Raw genomic sequence first — 24,419 nt, 5'->3', positions numbered from 1 at the left:
ATGCCATTGTTAGGTTTTGCAACAATTAGTTTGTGATGGTCTTGAGACAGCTCTCTGCTCTACCTTGGCAATGACACCTTTTTGGTGGGCATCAATTCAGACCACTTGAGGTTGCGTTTCTTACGTTCCAGACTGTAGGCTCTGCGACTTTGGATATGAGTGGTTTTAAATGTTTGGTACTGGCCTGTTAAGCGACATGGGAGTCAGCAAATGATAATTAAGAGCTGGCTGTTGTTGGCTCATGATAGTGGCTGACTGTTAACTGTCTAACCATTAGCCAGTCTGTTTCTTTTCCATTGGTGTCAGTTTTGGTTATGCAGCTTGTATATGCATGAACTTGTTATGTATTCCTTTGGTTACTCTTAATGCTCTTAGTACTCAAAGTACACCAACAGCTAGTTCTATCTTTGACCACATGTGGAGGGATAACAATTTGTTCTAACGATAGTCTATTGTAAATAAGTTATCGATGTTTACTTTATTCTAGATATGCACTCATGTAAGCGCCTTCTTTTCACTTTTCCGAGTTCTTTCATTTCACTTTTTTAAAGTGTGAAATGATTCAAAAGTTTGGACGGTTTCTCTTTTAAGCATTCTTTTCTCCCGGCTTGTGCTTAGTGCTCCATGTCTTTGCAGTGAAATTGGTCCATTCTGAAAACTGATTGATGCAATAATATATTTCCATAGCAAGAAATCAACAATATGAAATTAGATATGGATAGACATTTAGAAATCCATGATCCAGTGAGAGAGAGAAATGTGAAGGGGTGACTATATAGTACCTGTCAATTTGGCAGACCAGTCTGTAACAATCATCGCTTTCCATCACAGGGATGGAAGATCCTTGGTGATGGGCATAACGCAGGGACAATTTAATGGCAGAAAGTTTGTCGGGAGTTTTGTCTATTGAAACCTTGTCTAACTACTGCTGCTGGCAAGACCACTGGTCGAACACAATTCTTATGGATTTGGTCAGTACACAAGCAAACAGATAATGATAACATATTTAAGTTGGTTTTGGTTATCACCAGCTCATTCTGTATACTAGCTCACATTGTCTGTTGCTACACCATCCAAAGAAGGACAATGCTCCATTCACGTATGCTGTTATAACGCATCGTCCTCTTCTACACAGAGCTGTCTCCGTTGAGACTGTTCGATGCGCTACATTTGAAGAGAATGAGATGAGCTGCTTTGATTGGCGCCGAGGAAAGTAGGCTGTAAACACTCCCTCAGTGATGCAGGCTTCCCAGCGTCAGATCCACTGCCCTCCTCTATGAAATGACCATCACCAGTCTAACCCTCCTCCGGAGCATAATTGCACCACCTGCCACATCAAATTTATGCCATTAACTAAAATAGGGCCCATGATATAATTCCACAGTACACAAAAGATAAGTTATGAACTAATTTCCCTTTTAAATGAAATATTTGGCGGCATGGTGGCTCAGCTGGAAAGCATTGGCCTCACAGTTCTGAGGTCCTGGGTTCAAACCCAGCCTGTGTGGAGTTTGCATGTTCTCTCCGTGCCTGCGTCGGTTTTCTCCGGCACTCCGGTTCCCTCCCACATCCCAAAAACATGCAATATTAATTGGACACACTAAATTGCCCCTGGCTGTAATTGTGAGTGCAGCTGTTTATCTCTATGAACCCTGCAATGGATACTTTTCATTGACATCACGCCGACCACGTGTTTTTGTTACAACGCCATTTTGGACGGCAAGATCGTGTCTACATATCACGGCTCGGAAGCGATAAGTGTATACTGTAATGTTTTTAATCTTGAAAGTCCTTTGACAAACGAACACTGTAACCCGAGGGAATTGAAGTTCATGTGTCGTCTCATTATTATTAGATTGAGCTTTAGTTCTTCTTGTATATAAGAAGTGTGGTGTGATTGTGACTGTGTCAACGTCAGCGGGGCGCGACAAGAGGAAGTGAGCTACAGAGGTTGTGGGGGGGGCTAAATAAATATCACCCAAATTAAAAAGTACAGTTGAACTCACGTCTACTTTATTCAATAACACCGCAGCAAGATCATAAGATGGTGTCAGAGTGACGAAAATTGAGAAAGCAAAGTTTCACTGCGGGTTCTCGTAGGGATATTGATAGCCCAAAGACCTCCGTAAAGATATGCAAAAAGTGTGGAGGATACCACAGTTAATTAGTTGAATGCCCAGCAAAAGGTAAACAATACCTGACGTGTCAGACCCCTTTTTCTGCCCATTCTTACAACCATAAGCCACACAATGAAATACCGTGATGAAAAGGCTGTAAGACACTTATAACCAAGCCAATATTCACAAAAAGATCACTAAAAAATGTGAGTTGTTTTGTAGGTTTGCTGTCCAGTAGGCATGGTGAACAAAAGTCATGTGACTCATGACATCACATGAAAGGTATCTATTGGCTGACAACCAGTTCAGGGTGTACCCTGCCTCCTGCCCGTTGACAGCTGGGATAGGCTCCAGCACTCCCGTGACCCTTCTGAGGATAAGCGGCTATGAAAATGGATGGATTGATGAAAGATTATTTTTTTTTCCCTCTGAAATAACATGGGATTAAAATACCTCACGAAATACAAAGATGGTCATTTTCCTGGAACAAGAAAATTCATTTTTTTCTTATGCCAAACAAGCACCTATCTTAAACCAAGTTTAATTTGGAGTCTGTTGTCCACTAGTATAAGAATGTAGCTTCTTTCCTTTTAGCGGGATTTTCTGTGTTTCACTGTTTTACCCCAACTCTCAGCTTTGGAAGAGAGAGACGGCTGGCAGAGGCAGACATTAACTAGATCACTATTTTGAGCAGAAAGAACTGTTATTCATAAAGTGAATGCTTCTTTTTGTAAGACTTGAAAAAAAATGCCTTAACCTTGGTTGGCTCAGTTACATTTTTTTGTTAAACAAAATCAACATAAATCCTTGCAATTCCTTTGTGTCTGTATTTTTGTCTTGGCTCATTAATAGTGTGGACCATCAATATGTTCTGTGAGGCCATTTGTTCTGACATGGGGCCGCAATTTAATGAGGGAGCAGCTTTGGCCTTCCTAAAAAAATAAAACATTCTCCCATTCCATCCTTTAATTTTGTGACACAAATAAAAACAAGCAAAATGCTAAAAACAAAGCACAACTAGGAAAAGTATTTTGTAATACTGCAAAAGACCGCTATTCAAATAGACTGTAATGTTTTTCAGGTTTTTAGTTTCCTCAGAATTGCTTTTTTTCTTGATTAGGTTCTGCGAGAAAACTCATTGAAATAATTATTTTCTCCACTGACCTTTTTTCTCTTTCAGGTAAGCCAGTGAGATAAGTGTGACAGACCAAAACAAGAAACAGAATTTGCCGCCTACTTTGAAATGACCAATATGTGTCTGGATACTTGAGTGGACCAACCAAGTCACGATCCCTGTGAGTACCGTATGTAGGCATTTTTTTTTCCATGTTAAACTGCTTAAAATTGACGCGAAATGCACTTCTAGTATGATTTGGTTACATTATCTAGTAGCTCTGAGAAGGGCAACATATTAGAAAAAACTCTCAGTATGATGCAGTGTAGTTTGAATCAACAGTTCTATATTGTATTACAAGTGGTTTGTAGTGATCATTTTGAGCATGGCCAAATGGGTACATTGTTGCCTCTACTTGATGTTTTGTCACTGTTATTATATCCATTAATAATACAGTGTAAAGCTGTGTCTAAAGCTGGCATGGTGTTGCATTTGTATAATTTTTAGTCTTTGTTGTCTAATTAGGCTTCTGTCAGCTCATGGTAGTATAATTAACAGTGGTATCAAATTGCAGCATGAATTGGAAAGGGGAACCAAACACACTAATATGACATTTTCCATAATTTCGTATTCCACAAAGTGTCTAATGTTGCTAAAACATCTCCAATCTTTTATCCATCCATTCATTCATTTTCTTAGCTGCTTATCCTCACGAGGGTCGTGGGAGGGCTGGAGCCAATTCCAGCTGTCAACGGGCAGGAGGCGGGGTACACCCTGAACTGGTTGCCAGCAAATCGCAGGGCACATGGAGACAAACAGCCGCATTCACAATCACACCTAAGGCCAATCTAGAGTTTCCAATTAATGTTGCATGTTTTTGGGATGTGGAAGGAAACCGGAGTTCCTGGAGAAAACCCACGCAGGCACGGGGATAACATGCAAACTCCATACAGGCAGGTCTGGGATTCAACCCGGGACTCAGAACTCTGAGGACAACCCTTTCCAGCTGAACCACTGTGCCGCCCCTCCAATCTTTTATTTATTTATAATTATAATTAGACTGGTGTTTGCATTGATTGTTTCTGAATGTAGTTGGGTCAAACAGTTTTTCATGTGGTATTTAATATTTTTTTCAGTGAAAATATCACTTAAATCACAAGTTTAATTCACCGTGTATCAGCTAATAATGTGTAATAGTAGTGTTATTAGAAAATGCTTTACAATAGTATACTCTATGTATGGGTACAGTTGTTTTTTTTTTTTTTTTTTGTTTTGCAGGGAATACATACCTGTTTTATCCCTGTCAAAGAAAATAAATTCAGCTTCATTGAAATTTGACATTATTAAGCTAATCCTTTTACATCCCATTGTACTTTTGTGTAGCCTGATGAAAAGATACAAATCACTCAGGGTTGGAAAATCTTTGCAAATCCCCACACATTCTAAAATACATAGTTGGATTATGGTCTTGAACCATCTGCACAGACTATTCCCCTTCCCATTTTGATCGGTCACCCTTTCTGTGAGGGAAAACTGGCACCATTTATTGCTGTCACTGCAGGGCTTATTGTCTCCTTTCATCCCAGGGACAAAGCTGCCGTGACATTGAAATGATCCTTGCTTGTTTCAAATTTACTTTCAGGAAGAAGAAAAACAGATAACGCGTTTGAGTAGGTGGTAGCAAGTAGGTCCCATACCTTAGGGGGGAAAATGGATTACAATGAGTGGGACAGTTCATAAAAAGATAAAATGCAATCTGCCAGGGAAATTGAGTTGATTGTGTTCAAAAGTGTCAGAAAGTTGTTGAGCGCTGCAGGGTTTTTTTCCCCCTCGGGGACTGATAGAATATATACTTCTATTGCTTACTAGAAAGTCACACCATACGAGTGTCAACCAAAATTCTCTTTTAGATTAGAGATTTAAATGATGAGTAAACTTCTGTCTGGTACACCTCAACCAAGGGTTTGACTATTACAAATGGATAGCAATTTGAGACTCACCTAAACTAAATTAAAATATGCAGTTTTATGAACATAAGTAATCCCACATCTGGCTATTTGACCCACTGGATAAGGCATTAGTACAACATATGAAGTTACTGAAAGATATTTTAATTTGGGTGGTTGTCTGTGGGAATGTGTTTCTGTTCGGCAGGTAAATAAAATATGTGTGAGTCAGTGGCCACTGATGTCGGATAAAAGAGCCTGACTCACAATCTCACATCCGAGTGGTACCCAACCAAAAAATCTTTGCTCCTTTTTTGTCACGTCCCATCAGAAACGAGAGTAGGACCCAAATGCAGGAACTCGGAAGATGCAAGGTAGTTCGAGAAGAGACACGTTTATTATATGCCGAGGTCGGGGATCGAGCAGGCAGTCCGGTGCAGCAGCAGTAGTTGGAACGTCGAGCGACGAGAACAGATGAGCGGACAGGCAGGAGTCGGTACACGGGGAAACAATCAACGCAGGCAGAAGTGTCAAGGAGTCAGGCTTACAGGGTTGGTCTGAGAACGGACAAAGGTCGGTACACACAGGATCAATCAGGAATACGAGCGTGCTGGAACGGGACATAAAGCTCAACGAACTGGCCGCGGACCAGTCGTCACCGGGTCCTATATATACGGGGGATGATCAGGCCGCATGAGGCACAGCCGCACAGCTCATGCTGAAGCGGCAGGATCATGACATTTTTCATGGTTCTGATTTGTTCAGGTCTTGGTACACTTTGCTTATACTGATCCTCATGTCTCCCTGCACACTCTGATGATTTGTAGGCCTTCATTGATGTAGAAAAGTTTAAGAATTGACCAAAATTTCCAGTCTTCAGGTCAAAAGTATCAGACACAGTCTGGATTTTTATGAAGACCTTGGTGAGGAGAAACAGAACAGAAAAAGATGAAGCATCTATGAACATTATATTATGCATTTTGGTAGCTTATGCCAGGTTATATTTATATTATAGGTTATATTCATTTTACAGAAACCTTGTCCTCACTAGGGTAGGGGGTGTGTTCAGGTGTGTTGTAGCCTATTGCAGTTATCTTCAGGCAAGAGGCAGGGTACACCCTGAACTGGTTGTCAGTCAATCACAGGGCAGATTCTAACAAACAATCATTCGCACTCAGATTCACACATACGGGCAATTTAGACTCTACATTAAAATTACCATACATATTTTTGCGATGTGGGGGGGAAAAAAAAAAAAAAAAAAAAACAGTTATGCAATGTGGGTGAGGCCCCGTAGCTCAGTGGTTAGAACACTGGTTTGGTAAATCAGGGATTGTGGGTTCATATCCCACTGGGTCCTCCACTCCCTGAGAAGGGTTGCGTCAGGAAGGGCATCTGGCGTAAAAATTGTGCCAAACATATATGTGTGTTCATCTGATATGACACGCTGTGGCGACCCTGAAAGGGACAAGGTGAGAGAAACTTACTTACTTTTTTCCATTTTTGCGATGTGGGAGAAAACCGGAGTACCCAGAGAAAACGCAACAGACACAAGGAGATCATGCAAACTCCACACAGGTGAGGCTAAACTGGAACCCCGGTTAAGAAAGCGAAACTGTCACAAAACATACTTTTTGGACGTACTACTACGGACTGAGGAATGAATGGTTACCAGTCATGTGATTACACTGATGTAATGACAATTGTGAAAATCATGAAGGGTGTTCAAGAAATTTAAGCAATTGACTAATAGCGGGTGGAATTATGGTTAGAGCAACTGCATCACAGTTCTGAGAACCAGGGTTCAAATCCAAGCCCCGACGTGGAGTTTGCATGTTCACCCTGTGCCTGCATTGGTTTTCGCTGTGTACTCCAGTTTCCTCCCACGTCCCAAAATATGCAATGATTGGAGAGTCTAAATATTTTGAAGGTGCAATTGTGAGTGCGAATGATTTTTTGTTTCTATCTGTCCTGTGATTGGCTGGCAACCAGTTCAGGGTGCACGCCGCCTCCTACCCAAAGATAGCTGGGATAGGCTCCAGCAGTCCCATGACCCTTGTGAGGATAAGTTACTCATATAATGGATGGATGGATGGATGGATGAATGGATGGATGGATGGATGGATGATGGATGGATGGAGAAGAGATGCTCCTTTATCTTTCAAAGTCACACTTTCTTCCAACCTCAGCATTCTCCTCAAGCATCACGCAAGAGGCCGATCATGGTTCCCACATCCTCCTCCTAAAATAGAGACCTTTCAGACCTAAAATATTCGTTGGTAGGATTATGATTGGAAATGGCTGTTTGTATTGATGTGCCCTGTAATTGGCTTGTGACCAGTACAGTCAGTACCCTGCCTCTTGTTCAAAGTCAGCTTGGAAAGGCTCCAGCACGCCCGGTTCACTACTTGGGATAAACAATACAACAATCACGGTTTAGTACGCACTAAACGTCCATATGTCCATATCCATCCCTCCAACAATGGATTTTTTCTGACCCGCTTATCCTCACAAGGGTTGCAAGAGTGCTAAAGTCACTCCCAGCTGTCATCTGGGAGGAGGCAGGGTACATCCTGAACTGGTTGCAGCCAATCACAGAACTCTCTCTTTACTGGTGAAAAAAAAAAAAAAATCACAAATAAAATTCCAGTAATAATTTGCAAGATTTCTATCCATTGCTAAATTCCAAATATCATAAGATGACTTTTAGTTTCATGTTGTAATTAAAATAAAGTTATAAGTCAGTTAAAATTTACATAAATAATTATAGCCAAAATAGAGATGAATGAACAGCCGGCCAGACAGACGTTCATGCATACTACAGTTAAGCATTGAGTAATACGTTCGTCATACCATTGTACTTTTGTCTACGACAGACTTTCCATCTAGGACATAAGAAACAATAAACCACAGTAGTTCTAAATTCCAGATTTAAAGGTTGGTGGAGAAATTTAGATTTCATGACGGTCTATGGCAGGAGCTATGTTGCTTGGGGCGCATTGTGAAATATCCTCCTCTAGTGTTACATATTTTTGGAGTCGAGTTAGGGCGCCTGGGGGAATTTCCAAACACACCCATCCTTGGTCAAAATGAAAGCAGGAGGAGCCACATAGGGAATCTGCATTCAACAAAAAAGTATAAATTGGAGTAGCTTAGTACAGCTACTCACACAATTTTATACATTACAGGTAATATGACATATGGACGTTTAGTGCGTACCAAACCGTGAACACGGTATCAAACAATTCGTACAGATAACATATAATTGCACTATTTATAAATATACACATGTAAATATTAGATGCTTTTGAGTGAGCATCTGCAATATGTAAAATTAATTCTGATTAAAAATTGAGTTCATGCTTTTATTATATGAAAACAATGTTAAGCCGCCATTGCCTGTGAATGTACAGAACTGTAATGCAATCTAGGCTGGTTGAACACACCAGCACTCTGCCAGAAGCTTGATAAAAAAAAAATCTTTTGGCTGCCCTGGTCATTGAACTCTGTAACCAGGGTGATTCGCTGTAATTATTCAGTCATATTTTTTTATATATATTTGAAATGTTTATTTGGAAGCATTAATGAAAATAACCCTACATTTTCTTCTGCATACAGTTTTTGTAGTAATGTTGCGTGTAAATATTTCAGTTCCACCTTAATGTTTCAACCTAAATTCTCATTGCAAAATATTAACACAGTAGATTATATTTGCAATTACAGAGGTAAACAGATTTGAAGTGGGAACAAAGAGAGCTAAAGTAAAAGAAGTAATAGATCATATTCAAGAAAAATGCCTCCAATTAAATGTGGTGAAAAGTAGCAGGGCATCATCACTGTAACTTAACTGAGCTATAGAATCATTTCACTCTTCTTACCCACACTTCTTTTTCCAGTCTTTTTTCTTCTCTCTCACTGATAATGTGTGGCAGTTTCAGTGACCTTGAGAATCTACCAAGAAGCAATAAAGTCATTGTAAATAGTTTATTTTTCACTTATTTTATTACGCATATAACACACCTTGAGGGAACAACAGTCCACTATCAAAGTTAAAAGTACCCAGAGCTATAGTAGATCATTAAATGTTACATGTACATCATCTTTGTCTGGATAGTACTTTCTTAGCTTCAGATACAAACGTTTCTTGACGTGTATACTATAAACTTTGTCATCTGTTAAAGTGTACCTATACTCAGGATAGTACATTTGTAGTCTGGGTTGAAATGAAAGCATTTTTTTTCATAAAGACCATGTTACATGGGTAAAAAAGGAGTGACGGTAGTATATACTGTGTTCCCCCTCTGCAGATTTTGTTTTGCATCCATCCATTGTCAACACCATTTATCCTGGTTAGGGTCGCGGAGTGCTGCAGCCCATCCGATCTGACCCATCTGACTTTGCGCGAGAGGCAAACTACTCTCTGAACTGGTCGCCAATTGCAGCGTGCATATAGACAACCTTTCACACTCACATTCACACTGCTGCTGAGTTTGAGCCAATCTAATCCAAAATCAAAGGAGTGTACCACTACACCACCTGTGACTTCATAATTATTATTATTATTATTATTATTAGCATCTTGCACATGGAGTGAACATGCTATCTGTAAGCATAACCTTTATAGCTTTAAGTTGAGTTCATCTGGCTGATGTGCCACACGGAGTACCTGGAGAAACCCACACACGCACGTGGTAGAAAATACAAACTCCACACAGGTAGGGCCGGGATTGAACACTGGTCCTCAGAACTGTGATGCAAATGCTTTACAGCTGTGGCACCGTGCCGCCTTTTTTCAAATATTTTTAATTACTAATATAAAATTCTCAGGTTTAGCTCAACTCGCTTTGACCAAATTTACCTCTTCTCTGTGGTCAAATTATCAGAAATTGTTTGATGTATGAGCAGAAGAGCGGTGATATGTGCCATAGGTGTGTCAGAAGAATTTAAGGTGGAGGTGGGGCTGCATCTGGGATCTGCTCTGAGCCCATTCCTGTTTGCGGTAGTAATGGATAGCCTGACAGATGAGATCAGACTGGAATACCCTTGGACCATAATATTCGCAGATGATGATATTGTGATCTGCAGTGAAAGCAGGGAGCAGGTGGAGGAACAATTAGAAAGATGGAGGCACGTGCTGGAAAGCAGAGGAATGAAGATTAGCTGAAGTAAATCAGAGTATATGTGCATGAATGAAATGGGTGTTGGGGGAAGAGTGAAGCTCCAGGGAGAAGAGATAGCAGGGGTAGACGACTTCAAATACTTGCGATCAACAATCCAGAGCAATGGTGAATGTGGTAAGGAAGTGAAGAAACGGGTCAAAGAAGGGTGGAAGAGTTGGCGGAAGGTGTCTGGTGTTCTATGTGACAGAAGTGTATAAAACAGTTGTGAGGCCGGCCATGATATACAGATTAGAGACGATGGCACTGAAGAAACAACAGGAAGCAAAACTTGAGGTAGCAGAAATGAAGATGTTGAGGTTCTCGCTCGGAGTGAGCAGGTTGGATAGGATTAGAAATGTGCTCATTAGAGGGACAGCCAAAGTTGGATGTTTTGGAGACAAGTTTAGAGAGAGCAGACTTTGATGGTTTGGACATGTCCAGAGGCGAGAGAGTGAGTATATTGGTGGAAGGGTGCTGAGGATGGAGCTGCCATGCAAAAGCAAAGCAAATTTATTTGTATAGCAGATTTCATACACGAGGTAACTCAATGTGCTTTACATAAATAAAGGCATTTGAAAACAAAGAGATAAAACATTTAAAATGGGATAAAAACAATAAAAATGACAAACAAAATGTAAAAAAAAAAGTTAAAACCGCATATAGTGCAATATGATCAAAAAGTGGATATATTCTAAAAAAAGCATCAGAAAAAAGAAGTTTTCAACCTGGATTTAAAAACATTCACACTTGGGGCTGACCTTACCTCATTTGGCAACTTATTACATTTGTGTGCAACATAATAGCTAAATGCTGCTTCACCGTGCTTGCTTTGGACTCTGCGCGCCACTATTTGACCTGAGTCAGTCGATCTCAGAGCTCTACTGGGCTGTGTTCCGTGAGCATTTCTTTCAAGTATCCAGGACCTAAATCATTGAGTGATTTATAGACCAGTAGCATAACTTTAAAATCTATTCTAAAGCTGACTGAAAGCCAGTGCAAGGACTTTAGGATTGGAGTTCTATGCTCTGACTGCTTTGTTTTGGCGAGCTGCAGCATTCTGAATGAGTAGCAGCTTTTTAATACTCTTTTTTTTGTGGGAGTCCATTCAGAAGACCATTACAATAGTAAAGTCTACTTGAGATAAAAGGATGGATGAGCTTTTCCTGGTCTGCTTGACACATACAACACTTCGCTCTTGATATGTTCTGCATATGGTAGAAGGAAGTTTTTGTGTGATTGTTGAAAGTCAGGTCGGAATCAATCAAAACACCAAGGTTTTGGACTTGATCTTTGGTTTTTAAAGATAGAGAGACAGGTGTTTACTAACAGCCACTCTTTTTTCTTTATTGCCAAAAACAATTGTTTCCGTTTTGTTGTGATTTAGTTGAAGAAAACTTTGGCTCATCCAGTTATTTATCTGATTTAGACAGAGGAACAATACCTCAATTGAACTGTAGTCATCTGGAGACACTGCTAAATATAACTCTGTGTCATCTGCATAGCTATAGTAGTCAATATTAATGTTTGAACGAATTTGACCCAAGAGTAGCAAATAGAGGCTGAACAGGAGAGGTCCAAGAACTGACTCTTGAGGGACCCAATAGGTCATTGCCATTCACTGAGACTGAGCACCTCATATGGTCACAAAGTAGCTCCTTTCCTCCAGGTAGGACCTAAACCATTTAAGGACCGCTCCATTTAGTCCTACCCACGTTTCCAACCTATTTAGCAGTATATTGTGATCTAACGTATCAAAAGCTGCACTGAGATGCAACAAGACCAAAATTGACACCTTTCCTGAGTTAGTATTCAACCTTATATTATTTAGCACTTTGGTAAGAGCAGATTCTGTACTGTGATGAGTTCAGAAACCTGATTGAAATTTGTCAAAAAGTCAATTTAAATGAAAGAAATTGCTGAGTTGATTAAAAATAACTTTTTCAAGAATCTTGGCTATGAAGGGAGATTTGAGATGGCTCTATAGCATGCTAACATGGAATCGTCCAGTGCTCTGTTTTTTTTAGAAGAGGCTTAGCAGCAGCTACTACAGCTATGAAAGAGCAACAGGAAGACCAAAGAAAAGCTTGATGGATGTTGTGAGGGAGGACATGAAGACTCTGGGTGTTCGAGAGGAAGATGCACGACATTGGCTTAGATGGAAAAAGATGACACGCTGTGGCAACCCCTAATTGGGACAAGCCGAAAGGAAAAGAAGTTTGATTAAAATGGCAGAAATAGTGCTTTTATGAAAGGACTTAAACCATGCTGTTTACAATCATACTGCAGAAACAACTTTGCACAATGTTTTGTTCTATTTAAAGTAAAATAAGTATTTTGCTGCAAATCAAAGTGGCTCCAGTCTGAAAGGAGACAGCTCTGTGCGAAGAAGGGCGATGCATATAATCGCAGAGCTTCATGTGTGAGCATTGTCACTGCTCTTGGCTAATGAAGCAACAATATAAATGAAGAATGATGGGGCGAAAACTGGTCCCAACTTAAATACATCTTCAGACCTCAGTATCTGTTTAGATTTTACTAGTCTACTCTGTGGCAAGATTTAGACATGGTCTGAGCAGGCGTCTATTTTGATTGACTTTCTGACACCAAATTGTCACTCCACTAGGCGCATCTCCAAGGACACACTAGCCCAGCTTGTACCAGAATGTATTTCAAATTGGCAAACACATGCAGCGAGCCTTGGGCTTGCATGACAATCAGAATCGGCCGGCATTTGCGCCTCGCTGCAGATGTGGCGTATACGTAAATAGAGTCCATAATATTGCTTGAAATACACAGTAGCCATTGTACAAAAAGTCAATAACCAGAAATCAGTCATCCCCCAGCTTCCTTGTCAGCAAGCCATGTGTTATCTGCACGGTTCCCTGGATGCTGACAAATGTGTCGGTCTGTTAATGCTCTCTGAGCCAGCCACTGGCTGCACAAGTGACCACAGATTCAGTGGTGAAGCTTGATGCGCAACATAATCACTGTGTGGATTCGATAAAGACTTTTCTCATGGGCACTAGCAACAGCCTTATGGAAAATGAGATTACACCTCTGCACAGGCGGTACAGTTTGTGACGTGGTTGCAAAAAGATGCTCATCACTAAAAACCTCATTTGTGTTTTCACTGAGTGGGAGCAGAATTGAACCATTTTTGTGGGTTGAGGATTGAATGGGGGCATTTTTTAACAAACATATTTATGTCACTTTGTGGAGTAATCTTTTTCCAAACAAAATGTTATGTTCAAGGAATTCAAGTGTGGGCAAGACTAAGAAATAAACCTATCCATACAAAAAGCAGCCACAACATTGTGACCATTTGCATAACAGAATGATACAAGAGCTGTGCAAATATTCTGGTTTTACAAAGATGATAATGTTCATTTTTAACTTACACTGCCTGAGATGTATTTTAACAGCGTACATCACTGTGGTTGCAGTTAGAGGCTGTGTAGAGTTACACTGTTAACGGATCCCAAGATTTTTCTCATGTAGCTAATTAAGGTAACCGACACAACATGTCACTATTATGCAGTAAAATTCTGCGCATGTGTATAAACAACAGCCTCATTAAAAAAATAGTATCAAAGCAACACCCGCCTGACATAGTGCAATTCACACTGAGCATCGTTACCTCTTTCAAGGCGGATTATAAGCTTCTCTGCCAAATCATGTATTGGATAACAAAGTGTATTGTGAATTTTAAATAATATTGTGGTTGGTTAACATAGACAGTCAACAAGATTTGGTTTTGTGGGTCAATGCAGTTGCAGCTAATCATAGAAACTTCCTGTAAAAATTACATATAAAACAAAAGATAAAAACAAATGTTTTATACACAGTGTTATATTTTGTGTAAAACATGTTTCCAAATGGTTAGAAATAATTTCCAAACCGAGTCTCTTTTGATGACAACAGTCACACCTCCTGTCTCTTCGCAAACACTCAAGCAACATTCGAGCACACCTGGAATTTTATGCTCGTCTTGGTTTTGGTAACAGAAGGTGGGATCATAACAGATTTGGAAATCGGCAGTAGAGCATGATCTTTGCGTGTGGTCACACACTGTCACAGATAATTCATCCATCCATTTTCTGAACCTCTTATCCTCACAAGGGTCACGGGAGTGCTGGAGCATATCCCAGCAATTTTCGGGCAGGAAGCAGGGTACACCCTTAACTGGTTGCCAGCCAATCCCAGGGTACATAAAGACGAACAACAGTCACACTCACAAATGCACATAATGCAATGCAATTTAGAGTCTCCAATTAATGTTTTTGGGATGTGGGAGGAAACCGGAGTGGCTGAAGAAAACCCACACAGGTGAAAGGAGAACATGGAAACCTCACACAGGCCTGGTCGTCAGAACTATGAGACAGTTCCACTGTGCCACCCAGATATATACAGTGAAGAAAATAAGTATTTTAACACCCTGCTATATTGCAAGTTCTCCCACTTAGAACTCATAGAGGGGTATGGAATTTTCATCGAAGGTGTATGTCCACTGTGAGAGACATAATCTAAAAGGAAAAATCCAGAAATCACAATGTATGATTTTTTAATGATTTATTTGTGAGATACTGCTGCAAATAAGTATTTGAACATGTGTCTATAAGCTAGAATTCTTCCCTCAAAGACCTGTTAGTCCACCTTTAAAAGTCCACCTCCACTCCATGTATTATCCTGAATCAGATGCACCTGTGTGAGGTTATTAGCTGCATAAAGGCCCGTGTCCACTCCATACAATCAGTAAGACTCAAACTTGTAACATGGCCAAGACCAAAGAGCTGTCCAAAGACACCAGAGACAAAATTGTACAACGCCACAAGGCTGGAAAGGGCTACGGAAAAATTTCCAAGCAGCTTGGTGAAAAAAGGACCACTGTTGGAGCAATCATTGGAAAATAGCAGAAGCTAAACACAACCATCAATCTCAATCAGAGTGGAGCCCCATGCAAGATATCAACTCATGGGGTCTCAATGATCCTGAGACAGATGAGGAATCACCCCAGGACTATGCGACAGGACTTGGTCATTGACCTGAAAAGAGCTTGGACAACCGTTTCCAAGGTAACTGTTGGTAATACACTAAGACGTCATGGTTTGAAATCATGCATGGCACAGAAGGTTCCCCTGATTAAACCAGCACATGTCAAGTCCCGTCTTGAGTTTGCCAATGACCATTTGGACGATACAGAAGAGTCATGGGTGAAGGTTTTGTGGTCAGATGAGACCAGAATGTAACTTTTTGGTCATAATTCATCTAACCGTGTTTGGAGGAAGATAAATGATGAGTTCCATCCTAAGAGCACCATCCCTACTGTGAAGCATGGGGGTGGGAGCATCATGCTTTGGGGGTGTTTTTCTGCACATGGGACATGGTAATTGCACTGTATTAAGGAGAGGATGACCACGGCCATGTATTGTGAGATTTTGGGGACCAGCCTCTTTCCTTCAGTCAGAGCATTGAAGATGTGTCGTGGCTGGGTCTTTCAACATGACAATGACCCAAAGCACACAGCCAGGAAAACCAAGGAGTGGCTCCGTAAGAAGCATATCAAGGATCTGGCGTGGTCTATCCAGTCTCCAGACCTAACCACAATAGAAATCTTTGGAGGAGCTGAAACTCTGTGTTTCTCAGCAACAGCCCAGAAACCTGTCTGATCTCGAGAAGAGGTCTGTGGAGCAGTGGGCTAAAGTCCCTCCTGCAGTATGTGCAAACCTGGTGAACAACTACAGGAAATGTTTGACCTCTGTAATTGCAAACAAAGGCGACTGTACCAAATATTAACATTGGTTTTCTCAGATGTTCGAATACTTATTTGCAGGTGTATCACAAAAATAAATAATTAAAAATCACACATTGTGATTTCTTGACTTTTCTTTTTAGATTATCTTTCTCACAGTGGACATGCACCTACGATGAAAATTTCAGACCCACTTCCAATGAAGTGGGGGAATTTGCAATATAGCTGGTTGTACAAATACTTATTTTCTTCACTGAAGATAGTTAGATGTCTTTTTTAATATTTGAAATATCCTTATATCTGTACCACGTCTGGAACACACCCAGCTCAGTGACGCCACAAAGAACCCACTGTACATTGTGTTGTTCCCACCACAGCTTTCAACAAAGCTTTCCTTTCTGCAAAAAAACTGTAATGTCCCTCAGGTGTCATTGAAGATTGAAAGCCAGCGTGATGTTTACTGTGGTGTGACAGAGATCAAAAAATATCCCCATGTTTGATCAGACATTTAATATATTTCCTGCAGGTTTCTTTTATTTAAAGAGCAACCAATAAAAATGACTCAATGATCAGCTCTTGGATGCGATAATGTCATGTCCTTGGGATGTAATAATAGAAATTTCTCAGTTGACCACCATCAGGTTTCTTCATTAGTTTATTCTTGCTCTAATATTCCAGTCAGTCTCTGAGGTAATCATGCAGTGCATCCTGGGAATGCCGGGATTGACAGCCGAAGAACAGGCAGGGACCCGTTAAAATTGAGGCTTAGATTGTTCTTTTGAAGGGCGCTACTGTCGACTGAAAACCACCCGATTAGCCAGTTATGGCCCACAAATCAAAGCACTACACATTGGCTCATCACACTCACATTCTCTGCAAGATCACTGGGGATGAAGGAGGGCGGGTAGGCATCAAGACTGCGGCAAGTCTGAACGGAGAATTAGGTGTGTTATGAGCCCCCCAAGTGAGCTATGAGAATGTGAGAATGTGTTTAAAAGAGAGTCAGTTGAGAGCAACAAAATAAAAGGATATATGATCTTATTTCATGGGAAGGGGAAAAAAAATCATCGAATGTTATTAATGGTGGGTTTGTCGATCATACTCATTCACTTCAAGGTCACATTTCCATGGTTGTGGATCACAATAGGATGTTTTATTCGCTAGAAAATAACCTACGGACACATAACTATACAGCACGTGTAACTACTATTTAGGCATTGTTTTCAGCTTCTCATACGTAATCTGATGCTTTGTGATTGGCTGGCAACCAGTTCAGGGGGTACCCCGCTTCCTGCCCATTGACAGCGGGATAGGCTCCAGGACTCCCTCGACCCTTGTGAAGATAAGGGGGTAAGAAAATGGATGGATGGATGGATGGATATGTAATCTGAATAAAAACATTCTTGTGTCAAGTCATGAACACAAGTGCAAGCACAGCGACTCAAGACATCCACACGGATTTGCAAAGCAAACACAACACTGTTCAGGGAGTGTGTGCTTAGAGAGGCAAACAACTTGCACGGATGACTGGCCATAAAAAAATAAAAACAGAAAAAATGGAAAAACAGGCACATAATGCTTGTTCAGTCATTCTGGAGATTGGGACGCTTGGGAGTCAAGGGCCACCTGTGCTTTCTTAATTTTCTGAACAATCTAACCTCCACTGCCTCCTGCAATGTGCTTTAAAGAGATTTTCACAAGGTTTTGTTTGTGAAGCAGATAATTAATTCTAAATGTCGAAGGTTCATTGGTTAAGTAACATAATTAACTTCCAAATATGTACTATTTTAAATGGCACCATAAAATTCAAAATGGGCAGTAAAATGCTGTTTTGCAAAGAATGTTCCAATGATATAGAGTAGTTATGACAATGAGCTAAAATATACCAAATTTGTAGTGTGAGCTTTTTTGCAATGTTTCTGTGCAAACATGCTCTACTGTGGCAATGAGAACAAGGACAATGCCATCCAAATTTCATACACTTGTATTACATTTATAAGTGTAATGCCTCGGCAGGAATAAATATCACAGCAAATTATTGTTAATGATCTCTCTCTGCTTATTTTAAACTGTATGCATGAATATTATTTAATTCCTGCAGTGATAACCCGAAGCACAATAGGTGTCTACCTATACATTTGGATTGTCCTCATAGTTTATGTCAGTGCTTTAATTTACAGTTAACACATTATGCGACTGGATCAGACTCGTGACTTAACATGTGATCATGAATATGTTGATAAAATAACAGTTTTAATTAGTACTGTATTTTAAATAAAGTATTTCTCAGATGGTTTAAAATGTGATTTGAGAGTGAATCCCTAATTGACACAATTTGTGTGCAACATAATTTGTGAATATGCAGATGTGTGTATTACATATTTTGAAAATTATTTACATAAATGAGTTGATTAGCAATCAATTTTGAACCACAACACACACACATTACAATTTATGAAGCTGGACTTTCCAGAAACAAAACAAAGCAAAACAACCACAGATGTTATAGTCTGAGTAGTAGCAAAGGGTTTCCAACAATATGTTATTAAACATTATTACAGTAAACATTATATTTTTAAAGCTCTATTTTTTCTTTGTGGTGGATTTAGACTAAATTGTGCAAGTGACACAATTTAGGTTTTTTTATTTTTTGCTCCCAAATGACATGATACGGCTGTGTCACAGTAACATGAAGCGAAATACAAAACAAAACAATGTAAGCAAATATCTTGAGGTTTGAATATGCCCTCTTCCCAATGTGGATAAAAATAAGTATTTCTCAATATACAGTATTAATGCACATTGGACACACTTCATGCATGTGAGCCTACGTCGTCTGAATTATGCTGATCGGAGAGATCTGCCAAATCAACAACACAAATTCTGTAAATCCTGGCCCTATAATAAATTGGACATCTAAATAGACTAAAAAAGAAAATTGTTTTACATGACAGTCTACTCTATAAGAGCACCTCGTGTAGACTTGTCGTGTAAAACCAGATAAGGTGGTCCTTTTTGCCTAAAACAGTTTCACAGACTTTGAATGGGAAAACTGTGACATTGGATTGAATTTCAAAGTTTGATCTTCAACCTTAATAGCCAATACCGTAGCCAATATAATAATCCCCGATTTATCATAGGGATTATATTCCATGATAGAGAAAATCTGCAACGTAGCAATTAAATACAAGTACACATTTTGTTAATAAATATTTTGCAGCTTTATCATGTATATAATCAGCACAAAAAATGTTTGGTTTGTTGTTGTGTGGGCTCAGGTGCATTTCAGGGCGTGTTGGCTCTGATTTTCTTCCACTTTATGTATTTGAATGCTTGACACACTGTTTCTTATAATTTTAGTTTCTTTAAATCACAAAGTAATAAGAACAACGCTAATTATTTCCTGATATACAGCACGCACGCATCCCGTGGATGTACCAAGAAGACCATAAGTAGGCCACAGCCCATAAAATACAGTACACAGTACTCAATGAAAAGAATATTAGTATCTAGTTCGACAACCTCCTTTTCTGGCAAAACAGACAGATACAAGAAAAAAAAAACAATACCTATACATAATTGATCTGGATAATGCTTTTTACTCAGGTTGCAATGAGTACTTATGAATCTTTAGTACTTTGATAAAAAAAAAAAAGAAAGGGGTTGAGGACTTTTCTCTGCCTCTGGGAAGCATTTCTTTTGTTTTGAACCAGCAGGTGTGTGCCGCGTTCGCCAAATCAACAATGGCACATTGAAACCGTATGCGTTGTGGTTAATATTTCCCTCATTCGCTACATTGGCGAAGGGCCGATTTACAGTGTACTGAGTGTTGTTACGTATAATTATCATACTTCCCATGCAGACTTGCACCTGATTGGTTGTATGAGTTTGTGTAGCAGCCTTATGTTTAATGAAAACAGTGGAGCAGTTGAAGCTTCTATGCTGAATTACATTGGGTACCGTATGCACTGTGACGTAAGTGTTGTAACAGAAACCTTAGTTTCAGCTGAAGATATCCTGTATAAAGCTGCAGATGACCCAAAACAAAGAAATTTAAACTGTTTCCAAATCAGTATGTTCAATATTAACATACCATACTAACACAATGTTAGCCCTATGGTGGCCAAGTTTGTGTTTATTATGACTCCAAATGTTTTTCAAATTTGTTGCTGATTTATTACGATGGCAACAACAATATCCCTCCACCATAACATTACTTCATACAGGGTGTCTGTACATTTTGCCCAAGCACTGTGTGACGTATTGACAGTGTACTCCCATTTGATCTTTAAGTGGCTACATTCTCAGTCATGCAGGTGAAAATTCTGACAAAATTGGTCCGAGAGTAAAATGGGTCATTTACTCCAACCAGAGGTGGGTAGAGTACCCTACTCAAGTGTTTGAGTCGAATCTTTGAGTAGAAAATCGTTTGTATTATTTTTCTGCTTCCTATCGTGTCTTCAGTGCCACTGTCTCTAATCCGTACATCATGGCCGGCCTCACCACTGTTTTATAAACTTTGCCCTTCATGCTAGCAGAGACTCTTCTGTCACATAACACACCAGACACCTTCCGCCAGCTGTTCCAACCTGCTTGTACCCGTTTCTTTACTCCTTCCCACACTCACCATTGCTCTGGATCATTGACCCCAATTATTTGAAGGCATCTACCCTCACTATCTCTTCTCCTTGGAGCTTCACTCTTCCCCCAATGAAAAAAAAATCTATATATATATATGTACATATTTTTATATATTTAGAATGTATTGAAGTATTTCCAACAAGAAACCATAACCTTTCCTGAAAATCTATAAGGCTTCAGCATTAGTCAGTTTTTACTGTCATTGTGAAAGTGCCTATATTGTTGAAAGTTGTCAACAAACTTTTCAAACATGCCAACCTTGGACATATTGAGGAACAAAATAACAAGAAGACACACACCTGCATCACTGTACATTTACTTTTTTCATGCTGTGGTATGCTCCTCTCATCACACAGCTATGTTGATGTCCATTGTCCAGGCCAACAAGGGTCGGAGCGCCGGAGCCTATCCCAACTAGCAATGGTCGTAAGGCGGATTACACCCTGAACTTGTCCTAATTGACTGGTTGGAATGGAATTCATGAATAACTTCAATGCTGTGAATATTTTTCATTTTTTCAAGTTGAATTAATTTATCTAAGACGGACAATTTAACTGAAAGCAGTCTTTGAGTTATAACATGATGACACGGTGCACTTTTCACTTTTAGTGAGAGTGATTGTGGTGGGGGCAGGATCTACAAACCCTCTCAATAATCAATGCTTGTCCTCATTAGGGTCACAGGTGATCTGGAGTCTATCCCAGCCTACTTTTTTCAAGAGGTATCCTCGCTTATTAATTAACACCTTGTTATTGGTGGGTTGGTGTTGAAGTGGAGCCAATGTTATTCACAAGGGAAAATAGTGTCTCATCAGGGTTTATTTTTATTTAAATGGTAATTTACTTGTAGCCACAGGGTTGGTGACTGGTTCGCACAGCTGCCTCACAGTTCAAAGGCCCGGCGTTCAAATCCCAACATGACTTGTGTGGAGTTTGCATATTCTCTTGTGCCTCTGTGGGTTTTTGCTCTGGTTTCCTCCCACATCCCAAAAATAAGCATTAACTGAGGAGTCTGGATTTCCCGTTGGTGTCAATCTGAGTGTGGGTGGTTATTTGTTTCTCTGTGCCCTGCAATTGGCTGGCAATCAGTTCGTGTGTACTCCTCCTTTCGCCCAAAGATAACTGGGATAGGCTCTCGTGAGTACAAAATGCACAGAAGATGAATGAATGTACCTGTACTTTTGGAAACACTTTGGACTACCATACACAAACCAATGCATTTTCTCCATGGGAACTCTTGCACATCATAGGTGACTGTCATGGGTTGTAAGCAAATGGGCCAGAATATACTGGAATTTAAATTCCAAGGAAAGGAGAAGTAGGGATTGATTTTGGCTGAACCCTGTTCCCAATCTATCATCAAATGCACCAAAGCCCGTCATACTCTACCCCTCCACTCTCCTCCTCCAAAGCATTGCTCCTCGTTGGAGAAACCAAACCAAAAGTCCAAAAGGAGAATGTAAAAATAATAATAATCAAGAACAATGTCTAAAGTGTATTTATTGTATTTATTTGAGAGCCACTTTGCATCTTAGAGTTGAAAAGTCTTATTATTTTATGTTACTGTCACCCTAAACAAGATGAATTTCACTTTTGATTATTATTATTTTTTTTTTTTACTCTATCAAGCATTCAGTTTTGGATTGAATGCATTTCATTTAGTTCTGCGCATTCCACACAATCATATTACATTAGCATTATTTTAATCTCACAGTGTTTTAGAAATTCATCTGCATAACTTTTTTTTTAAATCATCGAAAACAGTTTTTATCAGTATGCAGGCAGTTGGAAGGGTGGACGAGGGGTTAACACATCTGCCTTACATTAGTGAGGACCCAGGTTTAACTCCGGCCCACCTGTGTGGCGTTTGCATGTTCACTCCATGCCTGTGTGGGTTTTCTCCAGATACTCCGGTTTCCTCCATACCCCCAAAACATGTGTGGCAGGTTGATTGAAGACTCTAAATTCTCTGTAGGTCTGAATGTGAGTCCAAATGTTTTTTTGTTTATATGTGCCCTGCAATTGGCTGGCAACCAGTTCAAGGTGTACCCTGCCTCTCGCTCCAAAATATCTGAGTTAGGCTCCAGCATGCCTGCGACCCTAGTGTGGCTAAGCAGATCGAAAGATGAATAAATGAATAAATTAATGGTCTCCAGGCAGTGTTGTGAGAACAGATTGTTCATTTTGTTATTCAAAAATAATCTGAAGCAGTTGAGAACTACAGGTATGTAATGTGACAATGAACTTATTCAGGAAATGAATGACATTTTGAGTTTTTGAATTTTTTTTTAACAAGCTAGCATATTTTCAACCAGTGGTGAGCGTTGACCTTTTACAGTGGTCTTCCCAAAGTGACACACATACGAGAGCCCACTAGGGCGTGAGCTGAACAATTTTGGGGTATTTAATAGTTAAAAAACACATCCAAGGTTTTTTTTAACTATTATATCAACTTGATTTTGATAAACGCTCTCAAACTCACACTTGCCCCATACTAACAATAATGTGTTGGAATTTACAGTGTAGGTATAAAGTTAAAGCGGAAATATTCAGGACTGATGCAGGTTGATGCACACACACTGTTATGTAACCAGCTCCGTGGTCAGTGAAATGACATGAGATTTTGATCCATTGTGGTCGAGAGAATGTTCTTTCCACCGAGGCAGCAGTGGATGGCAGAGTGAGGAACAGCTCATCCAGTTTGTAGAGTTGTGGCATGGCATCGCACAAACCATTTGACCGCATGAAACGGGTAAATTCCGAAATGTTTTACCACATAGTATGTGAGGAGATCCACGTTTGTGCTTACTCATAACTTTGTGAAGTTTGTAAAAATGTTCATAACCTGTCGTACTCCTAACTGTGTGTTCCATGGAAAAAAGGAGACAGGGCCAACAGAACAGTTTGCTAACCTGTAGACAGCCAGCTAGCCATTTATGTTTCTGATATGTGCTGGCTTGAAAGTGATGGATGAAATTCTTGCCCATTTTCACAATGACTGCTTCAGGAGTACGGCAACCACTTGAAATTATATTGATCTTTTCCTCAAAAGTTCTCTGGAAAAAAAGGAACTGAACGTAAAGACTGAATTGAATTAATTTCACTCATTGTGACTTGGTGATGAACTGAACCACTGACTGTTTCTTGTTGAACAATTCTAATACGCCAATTATGTGCATATGTGTTGGTAGATAAGCTGCTTCATTGATAGCTTTTTTGTGATTCCAAATCCGCACATACAGTAAATAGCCTCTCAGAACTCACGATACTACTTGGTATCTCATTGCGCATGGGCGAAAGAAGCTGTCGGCTTTCCAGCTTTTCGGAAGGTAAATGGACAAATTAGACAGGAATTTAAGACCAAATCAGTAGAATTAAGGTATTGTATAATAGAGGACACTGACAGATAAATATTTTCAATTGTTATATCGAAATGTTTGGGAATGCACTGCATTTATAGCTCACAACTGCTTTCAACACAATTTCAACATGTTAAAAAAGGTCACAGTACTGCCTTGCTGTAATCAGAATATGTGCAACAGTTGCAAGGTGATTCAATCTTGAGCACTCCATTTTTCAGTGTATTAATAGACCATATGGTCTATATTTAGATTTCTGAAACTACATGTGCAGAGCAGAGCTAGGATGCTAAAATGATCTAATATGAATGACCTGATTACATGACGATTAATAA

The 24,419-nt window shown here is 39.8% G+C and overlaps 1 protein-coding gene across 2 annotated transcripts in view; it reads left to right on the top strand.

Moving 5' to 3' along the window:
- Nucleotides 1-24,419, top strand: part of LOC133513719 (leucine-rich repeat and fibronectin type-III domain-containing protein 2) — a 117,155-nt gene that overhangs the window by 52,940 nt on the left and 39,796 nt on the right. Inside the window, exons 1-2 of one of the 2 annotated variants that reach the window (XM_061844749.1) lie at nucleotides 2,071-3,198; nucleotides 3,298-3,412. The gene's annotated coding sequence lies outside the window, so the exon portion shown is untranslated. Of the gene's footprint in view, nucleotides 1-2,070; nucleotides 3,199-3,297; nucleotides 3,413-24,419 lie in introns of those variants that run through there. The other variant, XM_061844748.1, reaches the window with a different exon arrangement.

Source organism: Syngnathoides biaculeatus, chromosome 15 (assembly GCF_019802595.1).
Source record: "Syngnathoides biaculeatus isolate LvHL_M chromosome 15, ASM1980259v1, whole genome shotgun sequence".
Taxonomy (NCBI): domain Eukaryota; kingdom Metazoa; phylum Chordata; class Actinopteri; order Syngnathiformes; family Syngnathidae; genus Syngnathoides; species Syngnathoides biaculeatus.
Note: the sequence above shows the minus strand (reverse complement) of the source record. Positions and strands in the feature narration are given on the sequence as shown.